This window comes from Lolium rigidum, chromosome 4 (genome assembly GCF_022539505.1).
Source record: "Lolium rigidum isolate FL_2022 chromosome 4, APGP_CSIRO_Lrig_0.1, whole genome shotgun sequence".
Lineage (NCBI taxonomy): Eukaryota > Viridiplantae > Streptophyta > Magnoliopsida > Poales > Poaceae > Lolium > Lolium rigidum.
The window spans coordinates 18,681,083-18,694,037 of NC_061511.1; positions in this window are offsets into that span (position 1 = coordinate 18,681,083).

Sequence of the window (12,955 nt, forward strand, 5' to 3'; positions counted from 1 at the left end):
GGCATCCCCAATGGGCCTGCCGAAGATAGTACCCGGGGTTTACTGAAGGCCCACGACTCGAAGAATAAGAAGAATCGGAAGCCCAAGTTGTTATTAAGGAAAGCTAGAGTTGTATTAGGAGATAATATTTGTAATCTTACGGGATGAGTTGGAAACCCTCCCGGACCCTGTAACTTGTACAATACGAATCCCTCGGCTCCACCTCCTATATAAGGGGGAGTCGAGGGACAAAGAAATCATCGAATCATTGTCTTTCAAACCCTAGTTTTCATAATCGTCGAGTACTTTTCAGCTGAAACTTTGAGATCTACTTGCCCTCTACTTCCAACTAAACCCTAGTCTACAACCCGTAGGCATTGATAAGTTTATCCCTTGTCAATTGGCGCCGTCTGTGGGAATTAGAGGCGTCAAGGATCTGGTCTCGATGGCACGTTCAAGATCGTCGACTTCATTAACTGCAAGCAACGCAATGGATCGAGGTAAACAGATCGCAACTGGTCCTATCGATTTTGTTCCTCACCCGCCCTCCCGTTTGGATGCATATGCGTATCTGGAGGAGCCTATGGAGATGACGTTCGGAAGATTCCACTTTTCGCGTCGAGAAAGAGGGAGCGTATCGTCTCGAAATTCCGATCTCTTCGGGATTGTCGGCGGACGATTCCGATTTTTCGAACTCAACATCGTCAATCGAGTCAGGCGAAGAGGAGACTTCGTCGCCACGCTTCATCAGCACCAGGGCAAGCGAAAAGCTCGCCAAGATCTTCAGCGACATGTCCTTCGAGTCATCCGCAGACTCCTATATAAGCGATGACTCGAGCAGTGTCGACAACTTTAACTTCATCGACAAATCCACTACAGTAGGCAAGGTCTTCACCAATCTTTATGATGGTGTCACCAAACATAGCACAAATCTGAATACAAAATACCATCAGATTTATGCCATCGGAGAGCCAAGCCGTGATCAAGAGGAAACATCTGAGGCTTTCGACGATTTGGGATATCCATACGTCGATCCCTCTAATTTACGACAAGGTCTAGGCAATAAATATGTCGGACCTGAGCCTCGTGATAGAGTTCAACTCCCGCAAGCAGCATGGGATAGAGCCGCAAGAGCTATGGACGGCTCAGAACCAATGGCCACAACAGCCACGCCAGAAGAGTTGCAAGCATATCAATATAGGCTCGCACGAGCTGCAAGGGAGTTGGAAAAACAGACAGCTGCTCTGAACAGAAGAAAGGAGGCAGCCTCCGCATCAAGCAGGCGAAGAGCGGAGTTAAGTCGACAATCTAGAACTTCGGGAGATAGCCACAGGAAAGCTCGGAACAGAGCAAGATCAAGGCTGCAAAACATACCTGAAGGAGAAACAAAGCACTTGGTTCAAAACCTCGACATGTCTTTTATGTCGATAGACACGAGAGGGAACATCATCCCCAAGACATCAGAAGCTGGGTATATGGCGACACAGGCCTTTATCCTTGCATCCAGGCCACCTCCAGGAGATCCAAGGGAGGCACTATACAACATGGCAATGGCAGGAGTCGGAGCCATGGGAACGGCGTTCGCATCAACACCTCCCGAAGGAACAGCAAGGCAAAATAGTCCACGACCTACGGCAGCGGCAGCAGCAGCTCCTGAAGGAACAAGTGGAGAAAGAGACACAGCAGCATAAGCAAGGGTGGACAGAGCACGACAAAGTAGAAGGGAACATCGGTCTTCCCCAGAACTAAACGACGAGGACATGTGCGGTTTGCCATGCTTCACAAGGAGAGTCCGAAAAACTCGAGTCCCTTCGGGATTCAAGTTGCCCGATAGTTTCAAGAAATTCGACGGCCTGCAAGATCCAGAGGATTGGTTAGTCGATTACCTAGAGACGGTGAAGCTCACGGGAGGGACCAGAGCAACAGCTATGCAAAGTATTCAGATACACCTGAGTGGAGCCGCGCGATCCTGGATAAAGAAACTTCCTCCAGGATCTATCGACAGCTGGGACAGTTTTGAGGACGTATTCGTCAAGAACTTCCGGTCCACCTGCAAAAAACCTGCATCGCTAGAGGAATTGAGGTCGTGTCGACAAAAGCCAGACGAACCAATGAGAAAATATATCCAAAGATGGAATATCATTAAAAACTCGGCAGAGAATATATCTGACGAGAGAGCAATATATGCGTTTGCCGCAGGAATCAGGCGAGGAGATTTTGTCGAGGATTTGGGGAGGACCAATCCAAAGACAGTATCCGCATTAATGGAGATAGCAAACAGATGGGCAGATGGAGAAGATGCCGTTCACAACAAACGGCATAGGTCACCAGAGGAGGACCGCGGCCGAAATTATCAAAATAGGAGACGAGGTGAGGCGAAGCAGCGAATCGTTGGATGAAAAAAGTGTGCGGTAGATGATGTACACGTGGAACAGGGGTAAAAAAGTAATTTCGCCCTACAGCCGATACAGTGCGTGCGCCAGGAAAAGCGGAGGACGTGTGTCCCCCACTTGCACGACATGTCAATATGATGTGTAACTTGGGCCCGCAAGGCAGCGAGAGAGAACATCTCGCGATTTCCAGGAGCAGCGGTCGTGGCTATCATCAGCAATGATGTCACTTTAGCAAGAGAGAAACTCGACTTCATAAAAAGGCAACAGCAAAAGATATTGGAGAGCCTTTGATCAAATACAAGTTTTTGATCAAATGCTCGGGGGCTACTTTGGAAAAAATAAAAAGTTCGACAAAGACAAAATAGAAATGGTGTGAGCCTATGATCAAATACAAAATATTTGCTCATAGCCTCGGGGGCTACTCCCATCGGGAGCGCTGTTCGCGCACCCGAGAGATTTGAAAATTTCGGGAGAGAAAGAAAATATAGCGGCATAAAGCGTGGAGCCTACGCCCAAGCACAAGTCCTTGGCTGTAGCCTCGGGGGCTACTCCCATCGGGAACGTTGTTCGCGTGCCCGATGAAATTATAAAAAAGAAAGATAGAAGAACAAGAGAGTATATTTCGAGTTATAAGTAACTCTACATATACTCCCATCGGGAGAGCAATATAAGTCATCCGTTGACTCAATAAAATGTGCCATTCCAACAGCCGAATAAGCACTCGACAATATATTCTCAGAATGCCAAAGTTGCGAACAATTTCTGAATGCCGCAAAACTTTGCGAAGGCAAGACCCCAGATCCGTTCTGAGTGGCATGGCGCCGTCTCTGACGTTGGTTTGCTACTTTTATCCGTATCAACAGATACGAAGAAAAATCCTAACGGACGCGTTAGGTACCCGATAAATATAACTGGGACTCGACAGAATAGTAAGACCTTAAGCGGCACACGCCGAAATTTACACCGATATCCCGAGATCATGTCCGGGGACGTGATCTTGAAGTAGATTTTTGCGGATTGCCACTAGAGCAGTTAACTAGTACCCGATCCGTCGGATGAACTAGCCCCAACTACCATTATCCCCGTACAATATAGAAATTCATATGAAGAAATATAGAGAAGTTTAAAGTTGTCGAGTAAATATAAACGAGTGGAGATTTTCCCTGACTCTACAATTCAAGCAAAATCTCGGGGGCTACTGACATAGGCATCCCCAATGGGCCTGCCGAAGATAGTACCCGGGGTTTACTGAAGGCCCACGACTCGAAGAATAAGAAGAATCGGAATCCCAAGTTGTTATTAAGGAAAGCTAGAGTTGTATTAGGAGATAATATTTGTAATCTTACGTTATGAGTTGGAAACCCTCCCGGACTCTGTAACTTGTACAATACGAATCCCTCGGCTCCACCTCCTATATAAGGGGGAGTCGAGGGACAAAGAAATCATCGAATCATTGTCTTTCAAACCCTAGTTTTCATAATCGTCGAGTACTTTTCGGCTGAAACCTTCGAGATCTACTTGCCCTCTACTTCCAACTAAACCCTAGTCTACAACCCGTAGGCATTGATAAGTTAATCCCTTGTCAGAGAGTCCTAGCCGGAATACAAGATGCCTAACTACGGAATATCACATTGCCGTGCACGTCAAGGATCCACCTTTCCTTATGCGCCGTATTGGATCCGGATACTTCATGGGCCTTCACGGATCCGACTATCTTCATAGGTCGGTTGAGATCCGGCTCCTGTTACCTGGGCTGGACTTCATCCATCTTGATCTACAGCAACTAGGCCGCCCGATGGGCCACATGCCACCATCACCATCTGTGGGCCACCCGAGCTTGCCGGATCTAGGCTATGCCGTTGATATACCCATAAAGTATACCCACAACAGCTGCTGTTAGGTTCCTTTTAGAGGTGCTGATGCTAGAATTTTTTGATTGTTGATGCACCATGGGGAGCGGCTTCTCCAAGAACTTCCTCAAGAACTGCTAGTTTAAAAGTGTCGTAGTGTTGTTTGTTTTCTGAATTTAGAACATTGTTGTCTCCGGCGGCGCCATTACTTCAGCTCAATGCACCCGTCGCTGCGGATAATACGCCGCCCGACACCGCGCCAACAAGCGGCCACTCCATCACTTGCATGCCCGCCGCCGCCGGTGCCACGACCTTAGCCGAGCTGGATGCCATCACGGTAACCAATCCTCTCGGCCGATGACTTCCATATCCTTGCCTTTGACTAGCCATCCCTAACGCCCTACATGTTTTCCGCAGGGCGCCGACGACGTTCCATGCACTCTCCTGCAGATTGTGAACGGTGAGTTGATTGATGTTGCCAAGGCCAAAATCGTTCAACCGAGCAACCGCCAGTTCCACGGTGTACCCATGCAACCCGACGTGTATAGGATTCAACTGGTTCGGGTGCTGAGTGGCTACCACGACGTGCTACCTCCCTTTCAACCCCATGGTGCCGATGAAGATGAGGTCCTTACCCTCCACCAATGCTTCATTTGGTCCATGCTTTGGCCAAAGAGAAAGATTCGTTTGGGGGAGAGGGACGCCACCCCACAGACAACACCCCCAGCCATGCCAGCGCCAAGCCATGGCAAGACCACCCCAACGGTGCCACCGTCAGCTGATGAGGACATGCAGATGGCATAGGATCCGAACGATTGTCCGGATGATGACAGTGTACTTGGCATCCTTGACTGCAACTTCCAATTTGGGATGGATGACGATGTGTTTGCCGAACCCTCTCAAGCTGCCGCTGCGGGGAAACCCAATTGCAACAAGCGTCTATTCAATTCTCAGGAGACGCCTCCAGCTGCCGACTTCACCGAGACTCAGCGGACGCCGATGTGAAAAGTGTTATCAGCCCTAACACACTAAATAAGGCTTGCGATGAGCAGAATGCAGTAGAAATGAAACCGAAGCCGAAGGGACGGAAAAGAAAGAAGAAGGAGGACAGGTCTGCCAGCCAGCCGACACCGATCCGTGCTCAGGACGGGCCACCAGTGCCCAAGAATATCGAGTGGAGGGTGCATGTGTCGGGTGAGCCGATGCTAGTTAAAAGATTGTACGATGCTGCACCCGGTCCTATGCGGTCTCTGGTGGACAGTGTTCGGCATATGGAGGAGCAGTGTCTCAGGGAGAAAGATAGTGGATACCCGGTGTATGTGGCCAAGGTGCCCTCGGGCCATGGCTTTGTCGATAGCACCTTCGTGGAGAAGATCTTCCTGCGGTATGATGACATCTTCGCCATGTTGAACAGTTATCCGCTGCACTACACCTTCATTCGCCTATACTCGATCAGTAAGGCGATGCGGATCATTCGAGACAAGACCCCGGGCATCGCGATAGCCGACCCCTTCTACATGCGTGCCGTCCACTTGGTCAGCGCCGGGGACCAGCAAGTCGCGACTGAATACCTCAAATGCTTCTTTCTAGCGAACCAGAAGAAGTATAACATCCTCCTGCCTGTATTTCCCGAGTAAGTCATCCCCTCACCGGTCTTAACACGTGATTTTTTTAGATTTTAATCGTCCTGTTCTTAAACATTATGTGTTCTACGCAGATACAATACCTGCACACTCATCTCTATAACCCCGAAACATTCCATGGCCACATCATACTTTCATGCGGACAATAATTCATGCACGGACTACACGAATGTCAAGGCTATACTTGATGATGCTCTCAATGGCTACGTCAAAGCTAAAGGCCTCATGGAGAGGCCAAATCCTAGGTACAGGAAGCACGTGTTCAAGCACATAACAAAGTCCCCTGCGTCAAGAAGCGCCTTCCAGTAAGAAGGATGCCTACTACGCCCTCCATCACATGGAGGCGTTCATACGGGACAAGCAGCAGCTTACGCTACCTGGCCATCTCAGAGATTGGGGCACATGCTTGTCGCGGATCCGGGACAATGGCCTCAAGCAAGATTTCTTTCGCATCAAACTATAGTTTTGTCAAATCATCTTTCAAGATGTTAGTAGAAGCTCGGGGGAGTTCTATGCCGCCTATCAGCCGGCTATCAGCCGTCAAACAGTGACATAGACACAATGCTCCCAATGCAGGGTGACGACTACCGCTCATGGATGTGCTTGAAGAAAGGCAGCTGTTTTATCCACGCTCCGTCGTCCCTTTAGCCGAGTAGAAAGTCTTGATGTGCTAGCCTAGTTATGTAGTTGTGAACTATCGACGAGCTTGTGTTGTAATAAACTTTATCCAGTACTTTACTTGCATGTCTGTTTAATTAGTTTCGACGGTCTTTGAACTTATATGTAATCTATGCTATTGTGAACTTATATATATGGCTCTCTAGTTTCGACAGTCGTTTTCCGCATTTGATTTGGTCGTTAATTTTATTTGCATATGCCGATGATTAGAATGTTCGGTCACTACACTTTGGGCGCAGCGCAAGCGAGCCTGGTGTGATGGCACAAATATCAATGTCTTGTGCATCCTACCGGCCTTGCTTACTCCGTCCCTGAATGTGAATATTTATTTCGACCAACAAAATATGAGGCATGCTATCTACTTGGTGTTCTTCGTTTATTTTGGTATTTCTTCGAGAGAGTGTCGATGATTAGAATGTTCGGCCACATGTACACTCTGGGGTGACGCCAGCGAGCCTGGTGTGATGGCACAAATATCAATCTCTTGTGCATCCTAACTGGCCTCGCTGACGCCATCCCGGAATGTGAATATTTGTTTTGACCAACCAATGTATGAGACATGCTATCTAGTTGTTGTTCTTCGTTTATTTTGGTATTTCTTCGAGAGAGTGCCGATGATTAGAATGTTTGGTCACTACAGTTGGGGGAGGCGCCAGTGAGCCTGGTGCGATGGCACACATATCAATCTCTTGTGCATCCCATTTGGTCTCACTGACGCCTTCCCTAAATGTTAATATTTGTTTCGACCAACAATGTATGAGGCCCTTGTCATTCCATTTTATTTGGTATTTCAAATTGCCGATGATTAGAATGTTCGGCCAGTACACTCCGGGGAGGGGCAAGTGAACCTGGTGCGATGACACAAATATCAATCTCTTGTGCATCCTACTTGGTTTCACTTACCCCTTCCCGGAATGTTAATATTTGTTCGACCAACAATGTATGAGGCATACCATTTAGTTCATGCTACTTGGATCGTATTTGAGTTTGCTCTTATTCGTTGCAAACATCTATGAGTGTGCACTAATGTTTCATTGGCTTGTGCATATATGCAGAGATGACGTGGTATGTCATGTACAAGGGCAAGGTTCCCGGAGTCTACAACGACTGGGAGGAGAGTGTCGGAGACAGGTTCACCGTTTTAGCGGTAACAGCTACAAAGGGTACACCACTAGAGCGGAGGCCGAAGACAGATACGCACACTATCGGGCGGGAGAGAGGAGGGAGCGGAGGAGGAACCGGATGAAGACCACTTTCATCGGGGTGGTGCTAGTAGTGACTCTAGCTCTCTTCTATGTGATGGTAGTTTAGATGATCGACCTTGTAACCGCTCATGTACCCCGTAACTTGTCTAATATTTGAAATCTTGTGAATCATGGAGGCTAATGTGAAGAACTATCTATTGATATACTATGATGTTGTATATATCCAGTATTGTGTTCTTATACTGTGCTGTTAAACTGTATAAATACCAGAAATACAAATAAATTTTTTAATTTCAAAATACTAGTAGTGGCGCACCAGGGTTCATCAGTGGCGCACAACCACTAAATAGCAGTGGCGCACTACTATGTACAACAGTGGCGCACTGCTGGGTGGTGCCCTTCAGATCTAGCAGTGGCGCACCACATTGGTCAGCAATGGCGCCGTCTTCGAGCCAGCAGTGGCACACCCACACACGCTGCAATGGCTGCAATGCGTACTCCTTCGAGGTAACAGTGGCGCACCCCAAAAGTCAGCAGTGGCGCACCAACCATGGACAGTAGTGGCGCACTGCTTCGGAGCAACAGTGGCACACTACTAAGAAGTAACAGTGGCGCACCACATGGGTTATCAATGACGCACCATGCAGTGCACCATTGGTACTTTGGGTAGGCGTGATAGTAGTGGCGCACTAGTGGTGCGCCATTGATGTCAAAAAGTGGTGCGCTACTGATTGCCCTTTTCCTCCTAGTAGTGTTACATTGCGATCTAATCTAATCTTCCTTTATCGATGCCTCTTGCCTTGTTCATCAAGAATTCGTCTCCTGGTAGGTCTCCTTCGTTGCAACCAACGTACGGGCCCACATTAGTCTTAGACAATTTTCATGGGCCCCTAGTTGGGCCAAGGGAGGTAGAATAATGTCGGGTACCCGAAGGGTAATGCCCACATCAATAGCCCCCGAGTAACTATAATTATCTTCATCCGAATATCTTGATCAGTCGAAGAAAATTTATCTTCACGCTTACTATGAGGTCGAAATTGCTTGATATCGAGCGTGCGTCCAGCGCTTCCGATGGGAGTAGCCCCCGAGTCTAAGGACGGATGTTTGCAACTGTACGTAGACTCAAGTTGTACTACTCAAAGATTTTGTTGTCGATGCTTTTTTGCCTCCTTCATCATCTGATACTTTTAGTATATCGGGTCTTCTAATACTTCGGGTGAAGTCATGCGACTTGGTTGTACGTAAGAAATAAAAGTAATGAGCCCAGTCTTACTCGATAAATCGATGCTGGCTAACTGCCGATGGCAAAACAACGTTACCCTACACAGAATCAAGTCCTCGGGCTTGATCCTCGATTCGTTGCAACCTTCGGGTCCTTTCCTCTTTGAATTCATTTGATTATTAATGTTTTTTCTGTTTTTATCGGATGCGCGTCCAGCTTCCGATGGGAGTAGCCCCCGAGTCTAAAGACGGACGTTTGCAACCGTGCGTATACTCAAGTCGATTAATCGAAAGTGATAGATTCCTTCGGATGTTACTTTTATTCGGATGCTTCATCAAGAGGAGTCGATAACTTTGATGACATCATTATTGATGTGGCATCTGCGGCAGCTCGATTGACAGGACATGACCTAATGGGTCCGTCATATTTCTGCGTGGTCAGTTAGGAAATGACTGGTCCTTGCGCGTTGACCGAGGTGTTTCCTCAATTCTCGTGCGTAGTGGGGGTAGTGGGCCGTCGATTTCTCTTCTCTTGCGACACGTGTTTACTCATACTCTCGTCCACTTCCCATGATGCGGATTTGGCAGCCACAATTTGTAGTAACTTGTCCATTATAAAAAAGGGGGCGCCCAATTTAACCTTTTTACCCGTGCTTCATTGCTCATCTTCCTCCTTGCTCTCGTCTCGCCATTGTTACCGCTGCCAATAACTCCTCCATCATCTATTGTGGGTTTCGGTGCGTGTGATGCACGCATGTGTGTTGTAATTTTTGGTGTAACTCCTACCCGATTAATAGCTTCGTTAATTCAAACCCAGACTTATTTCGAGCCTTCCGTCTAAAAAGACAAAAAAGCTAGAGTGTGTGAGGATGGGAGTCTTGTCGGCTGAAATGGTGAAACCTCTAGTGTTAGTTCAGTTCGCGTCTTCCCGTGAAAAAAAAAAGGTTCAGTTCGCGTCTGGTTTGAACCCTGCCAGCAAGCTCCTCTCAAGTTGCTTCTTTTTCTGCCACTAGTCGTGTCACGCACGATTCAATTTCATTATTAAATATATTCAAAATTTATGAAGTACACAAAACTGGTACTATGCATGTGGACTGTTTGAGGCAATTTTTTCAGAATTATACTTTTTTATTAATTTCCATAAATATTACGTAAATTATGGAAAATTGAAAATAAAACGCCCTTGGCAACCGCGCCGATCGGTTTCTGTCGGCTATCAATTTCCATAGAGAAACTAAAATTGGGAGTTATTTCCTTAATTCAAAGAAAAGGAAAGGAAATGATGCTTAAGAGCCTTTGAAAAATGACGATGAAAACTGGGGATCCATCTTGTGTAATAACATAGTGCAGCTCTGTGAATGCATGTTTTGAACTAATAAGATACTACAGCTACTAAGAATCAGTAGTGCCAGGAGATGTCACATATGGTATGATCAATCATCCAAAGCCTATATATTTGGTTGGTTACGGAAAAGATTGGAAAATACTGTGAAAGTATGAAATGTCAATACACTCCTGTGCCAATTTTGATAACAGGTATAGAACTCCTGGCCTCAATTTATATACATCCATCATTTAGGACACGGTCTATCAATCCATCGTTGGGTCAACAGATATAGTTTTTCTTAACAAGGGGCCAAGAGCTCAAGACAGCGAATATTCACTTTGGAGCCCGCTGTCATGGAGCCCTTTATTTTCGAAATTGCAAAACATGATTTCAAAGTTTCCAAAAATTGCAAAACAAATCTAGATATAGATACTGATGTACTTACCAACACAACAAATCTCAACTCAAAATACCTTATTTTACGCGCTTAACAAAAATGATAAAATCTGAAAGATTTGGGATGTTTCAAAATTTGCACTGTTCCCTACTTTAGATGTCAGATGTTGTCATTTTTGTGCAGCTCAAAATATCTCAAATTTTGTATCCGTATTTTTTGAACTTCTAATCGCCTTTTTTGAACCATCCAAAAAGCGAACTACATGTAGCTCGTGACCCAAAAATCAACAGTCCCAAGACAAGTAGTACCTAAAATAAGTGTTGCAACTTTGTTATATACAAATTTATCCAGAAGCATTTTAATGTGTAGATACATCCATATTTAGAAAAAAGTTGCGATACTTAATTTGGAACAGAGGGAGTACTAATTAATAACAACTCTCAGGTTAAACATCAAATTCTTTTGACCGAGCAAAGGTTTTAATGATTTACTAACACAAGAATGATTTGCTGATTAAAACCAGAGAAACTTTTCAACACAGCTTGAGCAAACTAGGTTGCATCACAATTTTATTTAGGCAAAAGGCATTAGCCCAGCTTGGTGAAGAAAACCACAGACTACAGGGTAAGAACAGTTTGATGCTGTTTACAAGCTTCCACATAAGACTTCTGGCAGCAAAATAATCTTGTATTACTCTGTGGGATACTACAAATGAACTTTAAACTAAAAATATAGCGGCAGAGAACAGTATACAAAGGGAGTAGACTTGAACTATACAAAATTTAAAAACAAGAATACAAGGAGATTACAATAAGTTTGTTAAGTGGGACACCATGATTCCCCAATCAATACATCGGTGATGCCACATCAAAGAACATCGGAGCATCGTCGAATTCCTGTTTTGGGAACTTTTTCTTTCAAACGGAAGAACATACAATTTCTCCTTTCCCAAATATTCCATAGGATGGCAACGAAGAGGGTGGACACTTCCCAAAGTTAAAGGGAAATGGGCTCTATATTCTACACATGCAAAGTAGCGCACTGCGGCTTCAGTTATTTAAAATTAGACATTCATATGCGGAAATTCAATTCGGCACATGGGAGCATATGCTCCTGCCATTCATATGCGGACATTGTTAGTGAATTTGCATATGCAATTCAATACTAGATCAAATGCCTAGGTCAAAAGGGTCGAAGGCAAATGTTAAGTCCAAGTACTGCGCTGACCTTTCTTAAGCATGACAAGTGCACTGACAACTTCATTTTCAGATAAATATATTGATTCAAAGTACCAGACAGATGTTTCATAAGCAATAACTAAAATTATTAAAAATTCACATACTTACGGGTGAAAACGAAAAAGATAATTCAGTCTTAGACACAAGCATGTCCATCTTTAAAACAAGCAGTCAATGGGGTTGGCAATTGACAGTTCACAAATATGCAACACCTGAAAGTCACCGTTATCCAAACATTTATCGAACAAACAAGAATATGTGATTGTTAGTGAATGCACAAATATTAAGTAACAGCTAACCTTTCTCAAGCAACAAAATGTATGTAAAAAATTATATTCCGCACAAATGCATTAATTAAGAATACCAGATTAACATCTTGGAGGCATTGACGGACAGCATTAAAAACTCAAATAATTTTGTGCGAATAAGATAGGATAATTCAGTCTTCATCACAATGATGAAATGCTGATTGAAAGCACAAGCATGCACTGCCAACAAGTCAAACTAGGTGCTTCCATAGTCTTTTTTCAAAATGACGACAATACAATCTTTAGGTACCAACGAGCATCATCAAAACAAAGATGTCAATGGGATTGGCCATTGGCAGATCACATATATGCTTCTTTTGACAGAGAATCTACCCCATCTACGAAACAGCAGTTGAACGGGTCAGCAATTGATAAGTCCTGTGTATCCATATAATTATCCCAACAAGCAGAGTTACTTCTGAATTTGAATTGAGCGTCTCGAGAAGCCCTAGTTTTCACTTCTAACAGCCTGTGTTGATCAGTCATCCATTTCTTGTCGATGTCAATTTTCATGCAGACTCCAAATTTGATTTCCTTTACCATTTTCGCATTCAAAACAAAGAACTTGGCAAAGGCAACATCTTCCTCACCACCTTTGTAATTCTTCAACACCACTACTTTGAGATGGCTCTCAAGGCATTTGATTGGATCTAGTGGGTCATACTGAAGCACATTTTTCATCTCTGTTGTAGTATATTCGTCCCACTGTAAAAAGA